Source organism: Castor canadensis, chromosome 4 (assembly GCF_047511655.1).
Source record: "Castor canadensis chromosome 4, mCasCan1.hap1v2, whole genome shotgun sequence".
Lineage (NCBI taxonomy): Eukaryota > Metazoa > Chordata > Mammalia > Rodentia > Castoridae > Castor > Castor canadensis.
Window position 1 is genome coordinate 89,601,190 of NC_133389.1, and position 16,838 is coordinate 89,618,027.

Below are 16,838 nucleotides of genomic sequence, written 5' to 3' on the forward strand. Positions count from 1 at the left end.
TGACTCTTTTTCTCACTCTCCCACTTCAACTTTAAAAAAGAAAAAAAGAAGGATGACAGCTAGATCAAGTTTCAATTCCAAAACAAAATATTTAACTTACTGCAACTGGTCAGTACTGTCGTCTCAACTTTATACTCTGTCTTAGTACAATATTAAATTTAATTACCTAAAACTTAAAATACTAAATGTGTTTGTATAACTGATTCTCCCCAAATAATCATTCTTATAAAATTTGCATGCATACCTAGTTTTTTTTTTATGAGTTTAGTACTTTATCCCATAAGTCCTTTTGTAAAGAGAGTATCACCCCCTAATTCCTCATTTTTTTTTTTTTGGTCAGGCTTATTTCATATATAAAAGGTTCTTTTAGCAGAAAGTCAACAAATTTGATTAAATAGACATCGTCCTTCTAATCTGTAAATATTCCCACAATTAAGTCAACTAATATTTTAGTACCACTATAGAAATGATATTCTGCCAGACACTACTACTAGACTCAGAAGATGGGGAAAAATTCAAAGATGTAGAAAAGATTCAACACAGTAAATCATGCAAACATTTTACAAGAGTGTCATCCCACTTGAGTGAGATCCAGGCGCAGGTAAAACAAGGCTATTTCAGACTGAGCCTGTGGGAAAATCATGTCCAGAATCTGTCTTACATAATGCTTATTTTCAGCACTTCATCATAAAATTTATTTAATCATCTTTTACAACATGCTAGCAAAACAAGTTTCTCTGTTTTATTGATGAGACAGACACCAGGCTTAAAGAGTTCAAATTATAGTATTTGAGTAGGTAGTACAAAACAAAATGTTACATTAAATCACCCTAAATAAAAGCTGGAAATTTAACTTTCTTTTTCAGAAGTTTCCTTTTTTTAATCTAAAAATTAAAGTCTAGTTTTACTAGTTTATGTTTATTAGTGTATATTAGTTGTAAAAGGGGGTTTCATTGTGCTGTTTCCATACATACATATAATGTACTTTGATCAAATTCCCCTCCTGTATTACTCATTCTTATTTCCCCATCCCCCTTTCTTTTTTTTACAATTTTAATGGGTCTCATTATTCTATTTTCATACATGCATATAAAGTGCTTCAATCATATTCACCACCGTCACCCTCTTCTCTTGCCCTCCCCCTCCCAATAATTCACTCCCCCCAACAGTCTCCATTTACACTCATGTCATTTTTTAAGGCATAGATCCACAAATGGAAGACAATGTGCGATATTTGTCTTTCTAAGTCTGGCCTATTTCACTTCACTAGTTTTCAATGCCCACTCAGAATATTCTCCTAAAAAACCATTTTAGAATATGTTCTGGGACCAGATGCTAGGGCACATACCACCTAGGAGGACTTTGACCCCTCTAAGTCTATTTCTTTCTCATAAGAAGAGAAAGTGTGGCCAGGTTAGTGGTTGACGAATATTTGCAAGCACCCAGATGGAGGGCTTGTTAAACAGGTGTTCATTCCACCCCAGTCTCTGATTTGGTGCATCTGGGGAGAGACCTGATATGGAGAGTGGATTATGAGAAGCCTATGAATGCAGGTTTCTCCTGTTACAATGTCACACCCCTCCCTGAGAACTTCTGCTCCATCCTGTTTACCACTGGATATAAAAGATTCATTGAAGGCGGACGTAAGGTTTTTGCTTTGGGGGCTTTTGCTTTGAGGCTTTTGCTTTTGGCTTGTAGGTTTTTGGCTTTTTGGTGTGGAGGCTTTTGGAAGGGAAGATTGTTGGAGGAAGATCACTGAAGGGGGAAAATGAATTAAAGGGAGGATTGATGAAGGGAAAAAAAATTGCTAAAGGAGAAATGCTGGAGGGGAATAGCTAGAAAGTCTGAGGGCTGAGACATTAAGGAAGCCAAAGAGAGAACATGGGACAGTGTGAGTCTAAGGACTGGGACTTTAAGAGTTATGCTAATGCAGTTTTTAGGCACTGGCTGTTGTTGTTTGCAAGTCTGAGCACCGAGGCTTTAAGAAAGCTAAAGACAGAGCATGGGACAGTGCAAGTCTAGGGGCAAAGACTTTAAGAACAGCTAAGAGAAAACATGGGACAAAGTGAGTCTAAGAAAAGAGGTTTTAAAGAATAGAGAAGCAAAGTTTTAAAGAACTGTAAAGACGTAAGGCCTTAAAGAATAAAGATAGAGAAAAGAAGCAAAGTAAAATGAAAAGAATAATAGAGAAAAGAAGCAATGAGGGTTGTGCGTCTCCACTTGAGCACCCAACACACCTGGCCCCAACTTTCTGTCTGTCTGTCTATCCTGTGTCTTTTCTGCATCTTCTGTTGCCCCCAGTTAGCTCCAGTTAAGTTCAGTAATAACCAGGAGTAAGAGAAAGATCGCTCCAACAAAGGAGTGAGGAAAAAAACTCACTCCAACCTGAGACTCAACTTTTAGTACCACTGGATGGGCTGGGGTCATGGCTCAAGTGATAGAGCACCTACTTAGTAAACATGGGCTCTGAGTTCAAATCTCCCAGTTTGGCCAAAAAAAAGAAAAAAAGACTCAAAGGGCTAGGCTAAGGGTGTAGCTCAGTGGTGTAGCACTTGCCAGGCACGAACAAAGCCCTGAATTCGATCCCAAGCACTGAAACAAAAAATAAAAAGCAACTCAGAAGCACTGAACTGGAGCAGCTCTAAGTCCTTTACAAGCGTATGTATGGAATGAAAGATTTAATATTCAGACCAATAATTACATGTAAGTACAATAAGTACATATAAGTGTTTGTTCTTTTTTCTCTCCATTCTTCCATCCATTCATTGAAAAAACATTTAGTGAACATTTATTACCAGTATGTTTAAAATAGTTTCTAGTTTGGCTAAAAGTAGGGAAATGGATTATGTAAGGCAATTTATATAATTTATGAGTACAGGACAATTTAATTCCATTTCTGTGATCATGTGAAACCAGGAAAAGTGAATTAAATCACAAAAAGCATGTGAAATTATTAACACAGTATCTGGCACCAAGGAAGAACTCAGCCCAGATTAGCTACAGGCATCACTGAAACAGAAGATCCATGTAGTAAATCTCCCTTTTATCCCTCACACTTTTATTATGACGCTAGCCTCTCTCCTATTTCAGCATTTTGCGGGGTGGGAAGGGTCCCTCCTTCTTTTGCTTTTGAAGCAGTAAGGGTCACATCAAGATAATGCTGAGGAAGGGCTATGTGGGATTAAAGAGTAAGGGAGAATGAGTTCACAAAACTGTAATCTGGTTCCCATGATGAGGGAAAGCAAATTAAAAGCAAATCACAAGGATGCGGGCACAGCATTTACCAGTTCTCATCAGTGCCAACCAGTCTCAAGGTACACGATTCTTCTGGGCCACCTCCCTCTCTGCCATAGAAGACAGCAAAATAAATGGACAAAACCAGCACAGTTGTTGGGAGAATCTGAGTTAAATGTAATCACTGTGCCAGCCCCAATAACATTTTTAAAGGACTCATGCTTTGTGCACAGCTTAATCCATCCATCCATCCATCCATCCATCCATCCATCCATCCATTCATCCTTAATGTTCTTCTTCAAAGTGCATATTTGCCTGAGCTTGGTTTTCAGTGTGAAAAGTGTTTCCTCTTCTCTGGGGTTAGAATCAGCAACTTTAAATCGGTGTCCAAAGAAAACTCTCCCAAATTCCTCTGAGAGCTGACACAAAGTCACGCGACTGTGTAAGCTAGGCCTTGAGCTCCAAAAAGAAATCTTGACTTCCAGTTTCTAAAAATGCCTGTCCTCACATACATCCCTTGGCTCCACGAGGTTTCGAAACTGCAATGGAAGTTCGAAACAACAACTTTAAAAAGAAGCCTGGACTGTGTGGAGATTCACTCACAAACTTCCCTGTGCAAACCAGATGTGCAGGAAGAACAAACCAGGCCTGCTGTACAAACAGATCGATTCCACCTCAGAGGAAATGATGGCAGAACCGCTCCTTTGAGAGGACAGAAAGCCTCCACAGCATTTAGGTTTCTCTAAGGCTTATTTTGTGAGGGCAAAATGGACTCACTTAGAAAACCTTTTAAAAATATTTACTTGGGATTATACACACACACAAATTTAACTACCCTCCTCCCCTAGTAGGAAAGTCTGTTTCACAGCTGGCTGTTTCAGACTAAACGATCAAAAAATTTCTGGAACATTTCAGCTTCTCGGTGGCTTCCTTCGTTGTACTGCTAGGAGATGTTTGGAAACCAAGGTAAGGTGATGAGGCATAAGGAAAAATTCCCAGAATTTCTTGGAAAGCTTTCACTTGGGAGTCACAAAGAAGGCCCAAATTTAACCAAACAAAAAAGGAACACGTTGCAGAGTCATATATGATTCTCAGTTGTAAGTAAGTGAGAAAGAAAGAAACACGTATGTAAAAGCACACACTATATATCAATAACTGAAAATTCATTCATTTAATTATTCACTCAGCAAACTCCGCTAGCAGCTGTCCTGTGTGGTTCTAGGAGCTAGTGAATAGAACAGTGATGAAAATGGACAGAAGTCCTCCCGTCACTGCCATACTTCATCTTTACAGCTACCGGGGAGGCAGGGAGCACCGCTGTCTTTCTTTATAAATGCACACCCACCACTTTAACATGTAAGCCACTTTCCCAACTACACATAGCCAGGTGGGGAAAGCCAGAGAATATGAATGGGGCTTCAAGTCTCCAAAATGTTATGCTAGCCTTTGGGGAAGGCTGATCCAAACATCCGCTGGTGATGATAGCACTTCCATATTCCCGAGTGTCAACAGAAGCTGGAAGACAGCTTTTCCTCTATCAGAATGTGGCTTTACTTCCAGTGGAAGGAAAATCCTGGAGATTTTCGTGCATTCTAACTCCTTTTTATTATTTCAACCTTCGCTTTCCCTAAGTTTGCATCTCTAGTTTCTAGAATACCACTGTATGCTGGTTTAAGAGGTGTTGCTCAGAGTGAAGTGCATACACCCTAAGTTTCAGCATCCTCTGAGACCTTGTGAGAAGCATAGTCTCAGGTGTCCCCTCACTCCCACCTTACTGAATCAAAATCCAGGCCAGAACCTGCTCCTAACAAATGCCCAGTTGATCCTGGGAGGCATGTCCTAAGTAGCAAGGGTTTACATTTCTGTCTTTCCTAACCCTATTAATAACTGGGAGCTTCTTAAACAGCTATTTCTGGGTACAGCCTCAAACCCTTTGAAGCAGAATCTCCCAAAAAGGGATGTGGGTTTTTCCCAGGTCACCCAGGTGACTCTTAAGGAATGGCAACCCTGAGATGCTCGGGGAATGTGACTGAGCATGCCAGGAGGGCTCAGCTGCCCATTCTTACCCTGCCTGAATTTGCTGCTTACCAGATGGAGACTCTACTGTCTGGGTCCACTGGGGTTATTTCTGTTTCCTTGTTTTTCCCCCTCCCAAAGGCTCGCTACCAAATGCTGACTCCTTAGCATCTGGAATTGTTTTTTACCTTCTCTGTATATTGTTAGGTAGGAAAAGACCTCAGGAGGATTTTAATCGCAATTCTAGGCAAGGCTTCTTGGCAAGGCTGTTTAATGTTCTTAAGGTTTTAAAAGATATTGGGTAGATTCTTGGCCTTGGTTGTTCTGCTGTTTGCAGTTCTGATACACCAACTGGTCTGAATAAACAGTAATTTTTTTAAGGACTCTCAAAATGCAATAATGGTCAAAATGAATAGAAATGATGACACTTCCATCTAGGATCTAGGAAAACAGCCTTTGTTAAGGTTTTCTTTATCTTTTAAAAAGTGGTAAATACATTTAATATAGTTGAGTAAAATTCAAAGGGCCTTTAGAAAGTGTTTAAATATTTTTCCTTCCTTTTCCTTGGACTCTTCCTAAGACAATACCTGCAGGGCTGCTCATATGAAGACCTGTAACAGTTCTCAATGTGGAGTTACTTGTACCACAGGAGACCTGCTGGTTGTCATATCTTGGGGGGGAGGAGGTAGTACCGGCTGCCTGTAGGGGGGAGCCAGAGATGTTGCTAGATGTTGCCAGAGATGTCCTACAATGTCAAGGACAACATCTACAGTAGAGAATTATGTGTGCCAAAATACTGCCTAGGTTGAGAAACTCTTGAGGTAGACTGAATTCCTTCTCAATCTCAGAGCTCAATGAATATCAACATACCCTCATGTGGCCCAAGGCAGAACCAAGATTTGAAATGATGTTCCTCTTACTTCCAAAGCTGTATTCTTATCATTCCACTGCCTCCCACTGCCCAGCAAACTCTTTTTGTGTTGGCTTATAGGAGGTGTTAGCAAAGTACAAATCCTATTCTCAGCCCCCAAATCGACTATCTACTCTCATTATATTAATTTGAGATTGATATTGGAAAGTTGGTGGATATTGGAAAAAGACAAAACATAATATACCATGAACTAGGACTTTTATCTATCGTGTTCTAATCGGAACAATTGAACTCTTTTGAGAATAAAGATACTTAAAACAATATATTTTAGGAGAAAAGCTTGAGACTCAACTACGTAGGTAGAATAGAAGTTTGAAAGTGACTAACAATTTTAGACTTGTCCTGCCATTAGACATGGCCCTGGAATTGCCATGGGTTGTCCTGAACAAACTTTGACAGCCAAAGTGTTAAATATTTAACAGCATTAAATAATAAACACACAATGAAGGCATAAAGAAATGAGACAGTGTTAACTCAGTTATGATGTGTAGATCACAAGGAGTGAAAGTAACTAACCCATCCAACGAGGTCTATAGATTCATCCAGAAATGACAAACACACACACACATACACACACACCACATACAAATTATTAGAATGGTGGGTTAGATGTGGTGCTTCATGTTTAATTTAAAATAAACTCACATTTCAACCTCAGAGCAGCATTCCTGAAATATCACTAAGTGCTGGGAACTCTTACTGAAAGAAAACTTGCAGCAATCCTAATTTGAGAATTTTCTTCCCTTAGGATGTCCACAATCTTAGGACAGACGATTAAATATATTCTTTATGTGGAAATACTCTGTAATTACTATAAACCTCTTATTATAAAGAAAAAGAGATAATAAAATGAATTGACTTTAGGAAGCCTTTAGAGTTTTCTTTAGCTCTTTCCTTTATCCATGTCTATCACCCATTAATCTTTCTCCATTAAACTTTTAGAAAGTACAGTCAAATTTTCCACTATGTAGCTAAGGTAGCGTGAGAAAGGGAACACTCAGGCTATTTCAAGGTGTGGGCTATGCTGAAAGGAGGAAGCCATCTGGTTTGGTTCTGCTTCCAGTTTCACCTAATTTGCTGTTCTCACCTCAAAGTCCACAGGTTTGAGAGTGTGTGTGCTTTTGGGTGTGTGTCCAGGGGACATCCTGATGAACAGTGGGCAAGGGAAGAGGAAAGAAAAAGGAGGCTGGGTTGAGCATGTGGGCAAAATACAACTTCACTGGAACTGTCAAAATTCCCAATTCATAGGAGGAAGGATATTTGTGTAATATAGCCCTTGGGATGATTAATTTATTAATTTATTTACCAAAGCTAATGCTTAGGACAGATTATGTACATTTTGTAACTCTTGAACTATCCAGAATTTTGGAAACACTAAAGAAGGCAAATGACCCCCATACACTGCACTCCAAATGTAAAAAAATAAAAAGTCACCCAAGGGCATTGTTCTATCTATCTTCATGAGGTCATCCATGGAGTCTTTTATCATATGGAATCTGGGGGTTTTGGAGAGGTCTGAAGAATCTGAATTTTGTAACAGCTCTCCTAAAGGTATCCTGGAGCATTGACCTTTGACCTGAAAGGCCAATGGCCAGGGCACCTTCAAAAGCACAGAAAGTATAACACTGGGCATTATTATCCGGGTTCAGGAAGGAATTTAAGCAAAAAATCATGTTTTCTTTCTTTTAATAAATTAATCAAAAGCAAGACAAGTTTTTTGTTGCCTTTTAAAAGCACAGGTTTTTTTGTTTTGTTTTGTTTTGTTTTGTTTTTTTGGCCTGGTAGAGTGGCTCAAGTGGTAGAGTGCCTGCCCAGCAAATGGGACACCTAGAGTTCAAACCCCAGTACCACCAATAAAGAGTCAATAAAATATTAATAAAAAGAAAAAATAGTTGGCAAACCTCTTAATTATAACTTTATTGATTTCTGGCTTTCTGCATCATATGTATAAATGACAGCTAAAAAGCACTGAGCATGTACACTCTGTACATTTATTACGTCATTTGATACACACACACACTCCAATCAAACATTTTATTTTCCTTCTTACTTTATAGCTAAGGAAACTCTAGGTAAATATGTGCACGTGTGTGTGTGTGTGTGTGTGTGTGTTTTAGATAAAATATAACATATCCTAATTGTCCTTGACTGACACAGATTTTTTTACACTATCATTAGTATTCTTGTGCAGTGCCAATTAAGACTTAGGCTGAATATAAATATTTATACACCACCTTTTTTGTTCTTTTTTGGATGACAGGGTAGAGTAATTCAAGACACCTTTGTAGAAAGGGTAAAAGATGAACAGCAAACAATTGACAGATTCCTCTAAAGTTTTGCATTAACGATTAAACAGTATCATCTGATGACTTACTCAGCAACTCAAAGACAATAAAACATAACTAAATCTGTCAATTAGCATTTTCATCTTCTCTCCTGACAGAGCTTAATGGCATCTGCAAGATGCAATTTCCAACCTGGAGCTCTTTGACATTTTCTATTTCCTCCTGAGCTTCTCTCGAATGCTCTGTTATGAGTGAGAGCAGCCTCATGCTCCAGTCCTCAGTGGCAAATGCATGGCCTGCTGCTGAATGAAAAGCAATTATTGTGTCCATGCTAAATCTTGGGGACGACTTGGGGCCTGCTTTTCCACTTAAGTGCATAAACAGCCAACCCAGAACCGGTTTTAAGTGGCTGAGCCTTAGCAACAGCAGCTGGGCTGCAGGTTGATGTCACCTGAGGTGCCCATTAAAGGTGTGGAAAGCTGCCAGATGAGAGTGTCTTCCAGTAACTACATCTCCTAGGTCAAGGGAGCGTGCCACCTTCCTACACATAAAGTGACAGGTAGTGACAGGGAAGATGCTGTGTTCACTTTGCGTACCTGGTCCTTCGCTTTCAGGACAGCCACTGGGGTGTGCCGGGCCATTTCTCAGGTGACTTTGCAGCTGATGGGAGTGGTTGCTACTTACACAACTGTCAGCATTCAGTTCTTCCTCTCCTAGGCACCTATGTTTAGCTCTCACGTGTCAACATGTGTCGACTCCTGTCTAACATCAACTCTGAACAGTCAAGAAAGGCGATTCCAGATGACAGAGAAAAGTGGGTCCTCAGTGACACTTTAGAGCATCACCTAGACACCTTGCATCTAAAAAGAACGCTTTAATTGTTCAGAAGATTTGGAGTCGAGTGTCCTGGCAAAGCATGATCAATGTAACATTTCCACTGAAGTTATTACCTAAATTAGCCTTTGTCTCACTGTGCTAAAGAAATTCCCTTATAAACACCATCAAGCATCAAATGAAACATACCATTCTAAATAAATATGACAAATCTTCATTAACCAGAATCCATCTACCTGATGCAGGGTGCTAAATCCCCATGTGTTTGGCATTTTTAGATCAGTGCTCGATAATATAAGGTCATTTCAGCAAAAGAATTTTTGAATGCTTTTCTTGGAGTCAATTGTCTCAATGGCCTGGTTTCTGCCTAGTTTCTTATAAAGAGAATGGGTTTTTAGAATATTGATCTTGAGACAATGATCATACAGTCATTACATAAAGATATCATTATTGTCATGCTTGGGTTAAGACTGAAATATTTTATTAAAAAAACCTACCATACTTAAATTTGTTTTAAGGATTTGGGAGTTCATGATAAAGTAAACATTTATATTCACTCAAATGTCTTACAATAAAAATTTCCAGTCCTTCTTTTACCCTGCAATTTCATCTACTTCTGGGGGCTGGTTATGTGCTTTCCTTCATGTCACAGATGGGTGAAATGGGTGGGACATTGAATGACTTGCCCGGAGTGGGACAGCTTGTCAGTACCCAATGCAGGTCAGGCACAAAGGCTGGGGGCTGAGCACCCTTGCGTAAATCCATCACTGTAGAGCTGGACTACTTCATACCCTCTTCTCAACGGTTCTCTTTCGAGGGAAAATTCTATTTTTAAAACAGAACTTCTATTACCCAGCAATGGGACACTTTGCCACCTCTTTTTTGGAATAATTAAGAATCTAAAATTTGCCATTGGTTCTCTGAATTTTCCTTTAATGTTTGATGGTAGAATGAACACAATGCCTCTACAAAATTAAGTCTTCCAGAGTTGGCTCAGAAAGTGTAATTTCTATTACTCTGACTAGCAGCTCCAAGAATTTTATAGGCACTTGGTGGTTAATTCATTTCAGAGTTGCTCTAGGCAAAAAAGCAGGGGATGATAATGTTTGGATGTTTAGGGCCTTTTTTTTCTTCTTTTTTAGATAAATCCTGGACTCTCAGCATTTGGAGAGGTACATTAGTCAGCACATGGTACATCAGTAGAGCAAAGGCTATCTAGTCACTGGGGGCTGAATTTGAAGCCATGTTTGGGGCCCTAAACACATTACCGATGAACATTAACGCCCTCCCCTTCCTCCCATGATTGGACAAGGTCAGGGCCTTGATGAACTCAAACAGAGTGTGTCGGTGTAGTCATGCAGAAATACTCAATGGTCATCCATTTCTACAGCAGCTATCCACATTAGCCATGCACTGTCACCTTTTCAACAACCGTTGAATTACTAGTACAACCAGGGGTGGTGGCGGTGGATTTCTTCCCATTGTCCTTCAACATGTTCCATGATCTTGTCTGAGGAAGTCCCCGATTGCCAGTCAGGCTACATTGCTCAACCACCATGCTCAACAGGACATGCAGTCCTATTACAGAATGCTTCTCAAATCCTTTTGTCTCCATTTTTAACGTTGTTTTTTGCTCACCTATCCAGTAAAGGACTTCATCAGATGCTCTGAAGAACTGAAAGTAAGACACAAGGAAGAACCTACACTGTCCCAGGCAGGCAGTTGTGTATGTAACTGAATCTAGTACAAGGCAGTATAAGCACCATAGGAGGGGCCCAATTAGCTATGAGAAGGAGAGACAGGTGGTGGGGGGGCAGTTACCAATCCCTAAAGGATGCTTCATTTATTGCAGTGGTTATCTGTGTGGTCACTTTAAAGCCTGCCTCTGCAACTCACTGGGTGTTTGACCTTGCCCAAGTCTGTGGATCACTTTGTGATTCAGTTTTCACATATGTAAAATAGAGATAATAATAATAATTTCTACTTTATGGGGATTTTAAAAGGATCATATGGATTAATACTTTCAAAGTCACTACTATGTAAATGTTAGCTATTTCTCCTAAAAACTGAATCAGCCCAGGAGTGCTCATGTGGGTGATGATTAAAGTATCTGTCACAGAAAGTGTGCCATGTGACAGATGCCACAATGAACATTTTTTGTGCATAATCTTATTTAATTGAATCTTCCTAGCAGTAGATAGTGTCACCCCTACTTTATAACTGATTGCTCAAGACTGCTCATGAGAGTTGAATGCTTGTCTGACCTCCCATGGGTGGCAAACAGCAAAGTGAAGGATCAAATCACTAACTGTCCAGCACCCTAGTTTGTGTATAGAAATACCCTCACCTGACATTTTGCTATTTCTAAGTACTTACATATAAAAAGAACTTTCTTCCACTGAGTGCATGTAGATTTGTTATCAAGTTGTTCTCCACTCAGAACTGTCCCCTTCCAGAGGGACAGTCTTAAAGATGGAATAGCAGCACATGCTGGTTAAATGTGGGTGGCACCAGATGCCTTGCCAGAAAGTAATTAGTGAAATTCCCAAATGAGAGAGCCCCTTGCACTGGTACGGGGCAGGAAAGAGTTACTCATGTTAGATTTTACATCTTGATAGAGAGATCAAAACAACTCCTTTAAACTACCTGGTTGAGCTGGATCTCTGTTGTCTGAACACTGCTGAGACTTGCGTTGTGCCAACTGCTTCATATGAGGTGTCTCCCTCAAGTTTCACATGGTCTGCTGGTGTAAGTGTTGTCATTCCGATTTTATAGATGCCTGAACCTAAGCACCGAGCAGTCAGCCAACTTGTCCTGCCTTTCATGGTGTCTATGGAATGTCTCAGTGAAGCTGGAAAATAAATGTAGCCTTTAATGATGGAAACTCCATGAAAGCAAGTGATTTTACTTTAAGCACGCAAACTGCTATCCTTGACAACAGAAATATAAGCCAAATCCTAATTCTTAGAATGCAAGTGACTCTTCCTAGTCGGCCATTAATTGAGTGCTTGGGCTGAGATGACTATACCTTTTCTCTTTCTTTAATTGCACAAGCAAATGAAGATTGCAGGTTTTATCATTCATGCACAGAGAGAGCTAAAAGTCAGTGTGGAGTCTGCATATGTCACCACAAGAAAAGCAATTACACAAAAACCCTTAATCCTGCATATATTTTACCTGTACTATAAATCTCCTTCCTTTTAAATCTGTCACTCGTTCTATAAAAATGTGTAGACTAAGGAACCATAAAAAGTTAAATAAAAACTTTAGCCTAATGATATATTGATTGTGCATGCATATCTTTACATTTGCATATTCTGTATTGTCATTAAAAGGCCCATTAAAAGCTGAGTTTCAGGAATTATTCACTTCTCACATTACTATTGTAATCAATTGCCTATTCTGAAAATTATTGCCATCCTTAAGAATTACTTTGAGAAGTGAAGTAGTTAGAACTGCTATTTTATTTTCTATTTAAGTTCCAAACATTGATTTTTATATGTTAATCGGATTATGGAAATTGGGATATAAGTTCTATAAACAAAATGAGTGGCTATTCAGGCTTCACATTTGACACTGTATATATACTATTTGCTATTTTTAAGGTCTTCTGCTCTTGAGAACACATTGCTGCTTATCATATCTGCCACAACTGAGATAGGTAGATGTTTCTTTATTATGAAGTCTCATGTGTCTGAGAGGTCAAGAATGAAAAGGTGAAGGTCTTCAATCAGTAGAGGGTTAGAAAATTATACTTTCTGCCTACTAAAATAGCCTTCTTCTTAGAACTCCAAGAGAAAATATAGGTGTCATTTACTGAAAATGTTGAGTATGTCTGGCATGAATCTCAATAAAATATATGCTTTCTCAATTCCTTACAGTTATCTGGTAATTTTCTTATTATTATTGCTATTATTATTATAAGCAAGGAAACAATATCAGACTAGGCATCTAATTTATGACATCTCAAATGCCTATGAAGTGGCTGGGTTGGGAATAAACCCAGGCTGCTGACTTAAAAGTTACGCTTTTTTCTTTCTCTTAACTCCACTGAATGGAAATAGTTAAAATAAATTTAATTTTACACAAGATTGAACTTCATGATGATTTTGCCCTTTAGCGCTAACGTCTCGTAATGTTTCAAATGACAGTGAATGCCTTCCCCTAGTCCTTACACTATGGCAAATTGTAGAAGAGTTTGGAAATGTATTGAAAACAAAAATACAAATAATATTTGCATATATATTACTACAGTTAGTGAACTGAAATGAAAGGGAGAACCAAATTTGGGACAAAATGGTAGTCCTAATTTCAGATCAGCTCATAATAAACTGGGAGATTTTGAATAAGTCCTCATCACTTTGGCCTTGAAATATCTCATTTGTAGAAAAAATGAGTTAAACTTTTCACTAAACAACTTTTCTTTTGCCATAGGAATGGGAATAGGTTCATGCCTCTCTAAAGGTGACAGGTCATAGGACTCTGTTTGGGGAGAGTCCCTACTGGGTCTCACTGCTCCAGGTACAGAATAGGGGCTCATTAAATATTGTCACCCTGATTTGTTCTCATAATCCTAGGTGTCTATTAAGAGAACATAACTGATTTTTTTTTATAATAAATAGCCAACAACTAAAATTGTCATATTCTTTAATGGTTCCTGACATAAATCGACAAACTTCCTATAGCCATAGCTAGCACTCAGGCTTCTTTTCAATATTGTTTTCTGATCCCCAGTCTTCTTGATTGTTTCATCATAAAGGAAGTTACTCATACTTATGTCAGCATGATGGGCAATTTTAATTTCCACAGAGCATATGCAGCAATACTCATGTACCTGGGTATTAAACTGAGCTCTGCCAGTGTTTGGCTATACTCCTTGACCCTCATTTACAATTCTCTGACATTTGAATCCTCATTTACTTGAGATATCTCATATCCTCAATGCCCCAAATTCAGAACAATTTGGTTTAAGTGTAGGTTTGTGGAAGAGATAACTAACAAACTAGTATTCTGCATTAATACTTTTAAATATCTGTGTCATAGGAATGGGTTCAAATAACACTGTTATCAAGCCCTTATTGTGATGGGCTGAATTGTGTATCAACCAAGTTCATTCTAAGCCCCAGAATATGGCTGTATTTAGAGATAGGATGCACAAAAAAGGGACTTATATTAAAACAGGCTCATCAGGCTGGGTTTTAATCCAAAATGATTGGTATCCTTTAGAAGAAAAAAAGGACATAAATAGAGAATGACAGCAGACAGGTGATGACAAACAGAGAAGATGGCCACCTGCAAGCCAGGGAAAGAGATCTTAGAACAAACTGACCTTTTCTATACCTTGATCTCAGTCTCCTAGCTTTCAGGATTGGGAGAAAATAAATTTCAGTTAAGCCACTCCCTCTGTGATATTTGTTACAGAAGCCCTGGAAAATAACTGTACTCATTATATCAGCATTCAGCCATTCTTATATGACTTCCATGCTGTAGCAGAAAGTATATGTGCTTGACCATTTTATACCCAGCGCTAATAACTTATTCTTTAGGCTATAAATAAAAATGGCACTATGACACTCAGATATTTAAATACACTCTATACTTCAATCTGTCAAGTACATATGCTTGAATCAGGTTGTTTGTTTGATTGTTTGTTTTCTTTTTTAATGGTACTGAGGTTTGAACTTAAGGCCTTACACCTACTAGGAAGGCTCTCTATCACTTGAGCCACACCTTATCCTGTTTTTGCTTTTGGTTATCTTTTTTCTTAGGTAAGTTCTGGCATTTTTGCCTGGGCTAGCCTGGAATCACAATCTTACAGATCTGCCTCCCAAGTAGCTGGGATTACAGGCACGAGTCACTGTGCCTAGCTGACTCAGAGTTTTAAGATGTCTAGATTTTAATACTGAATATTCACTATTAAAAGTAATACTGAGGATTCCTGAAATACTTAAAAGGTATGATTGAAGGAAAAACTGGATTTTTTTTGTTTGACTAAGTAAAATTTCTAAAGTTAAATAATTTGGTTAAGAAAAAATGACAGCAATTTACCACCAGGCACATGATTTTTAATACTGGGCAGTAGGACAGTGAAGTTCTGTCTATATAGTGATACGCTATACTATTCTCTAAGGCTGACAACAAGTGTTCAAAGACATAGAGCTCTTAAAATTTCTATTAGTGAGAATGAAACTCCTCCAACATGCATAGCTGTAATTCTGTCATGGCATTCTGATTCATCAGTAATAAAGCACAGAAGAATTGAGACCCAAGGTCTTCACTTACACACTAGCATCCTGAGTCACATGCCCAGCTTGTACAGGGCAGCTCTCAGCCTGAGACTTGCAATCTATTTCAGGCTCACTTTTTTTTTTCTCATTCTTACATCAGCAAAGGTAATACAATGGGTGTCAGGCTTCTTTCTGAGACGTGAGAAAACTGAGTCCTCACAGATTTTCTAAACCTGTTAAGTGGCACCATTAAGACTAGAACCCAAGTGTTCCCTGCTTATAGCATAAAAAGACTCATTCCTTCTTTCCAGAGAGTATACTGTGGCATATGTGCTTTCTTTAAAATAGAAGGCCACTTTCCCATTTCCTGCTATCATTATTATACAGGAAAAATAAAGGCAATTTCAATAAAATCAATATAATCTAAATTCTTGGGAATTTAACTATTCATCTCCCAGTTTCTCTCTCTTCCCTCATGTCCCTTCAGCAATACAAAGTAGTAGTTGCACACATTTTTAAAAATGAATTTGCCAGAAGAGTCTCCTAGAAATAATGAGAAGTTTATGGAACTTTTTCTCTTTTGATCTTTAAAAAGAACATAAGGTTAAGTCACTGAGGGGGAAAAAAAGTCTAATGGAAAGGTCCCCTGGGCTGTGAATCCAGGCTTCTGGGCTATTTTTAATAAAGCATATAAACAGTAGGTTGCTTTGGTCTTTAAAGGCCTGGACTTTAGAACAAGAAGAAAAGATTTCCATGACTTTTGACATATGAGAATCTTTCTGTGTGTGAAGGGGAGCTAATTGAACAAGTGGGCCAGGCCGCCAGGAACAGAGATGGAGTAGCTATGTTTTAACCAAATATCATAATGTACTTAACAGCAGCCATTCATTTATTTCCACCAACACAGATAACCTTCTCCTTAAACAAATGGGGGAAATAATTAAGAAAAGCTAGAACTAGAGTGAAAGAGGTAGGATGTCTTTTGACAAGGTGATTCTTCAGTTTATAATTAGCAAGTGATAAAGTGCTGTGCATGCTAACTTTGGGGAAGAACAGCTAGTTATTTAAAATCCCAATCTCACTTTCTTTTAAAACTGCCTTTCACTGATATTTGCCCTTTCTGCATCATTCTATAAGTAGGCCATACATTTCATAGAAAATAATTTAAAATAATGTCATTGTATATCAGCTACAATTTTACAAACTTAGTGTGTGGTCTTGCTTTTGAATACTTGGTTTCAGAAGTAAATCCATTGCACATGGATGACAGTCATGTGGCTATTTCAGCTTCCTGGTGTCCAAAGCCAACAT

General features: G+C 38.6%; 1 protein-coding gene across 10 annotated transcripts in view; it reads right to left on the minus strand.

The window, feature by feature from the left end:
* Nckap5 (NCK associated protein 5) overlaps nt 1-16,838 on the minus strand; it is a 927,122-nt gene that overhangs the window by 602,015 nt on the left and 308,269 nt on the right. Inside the window, exon 2 of one of the 10 annotated variants that reach the window (XM_074070597.1) lies at nt 11,947-12,151. The exons of the other annotated variants lie outside the window; for them this stretch is intronic. The gene's annotated coding sequence lies outside the window, so the exon portion shown is untranslated. The remainder of the gene's footprint in view (nt 1-11,946; nt 12,152-16,838) is intronic. 10 annotated transcript variants of the gene reach the window in all.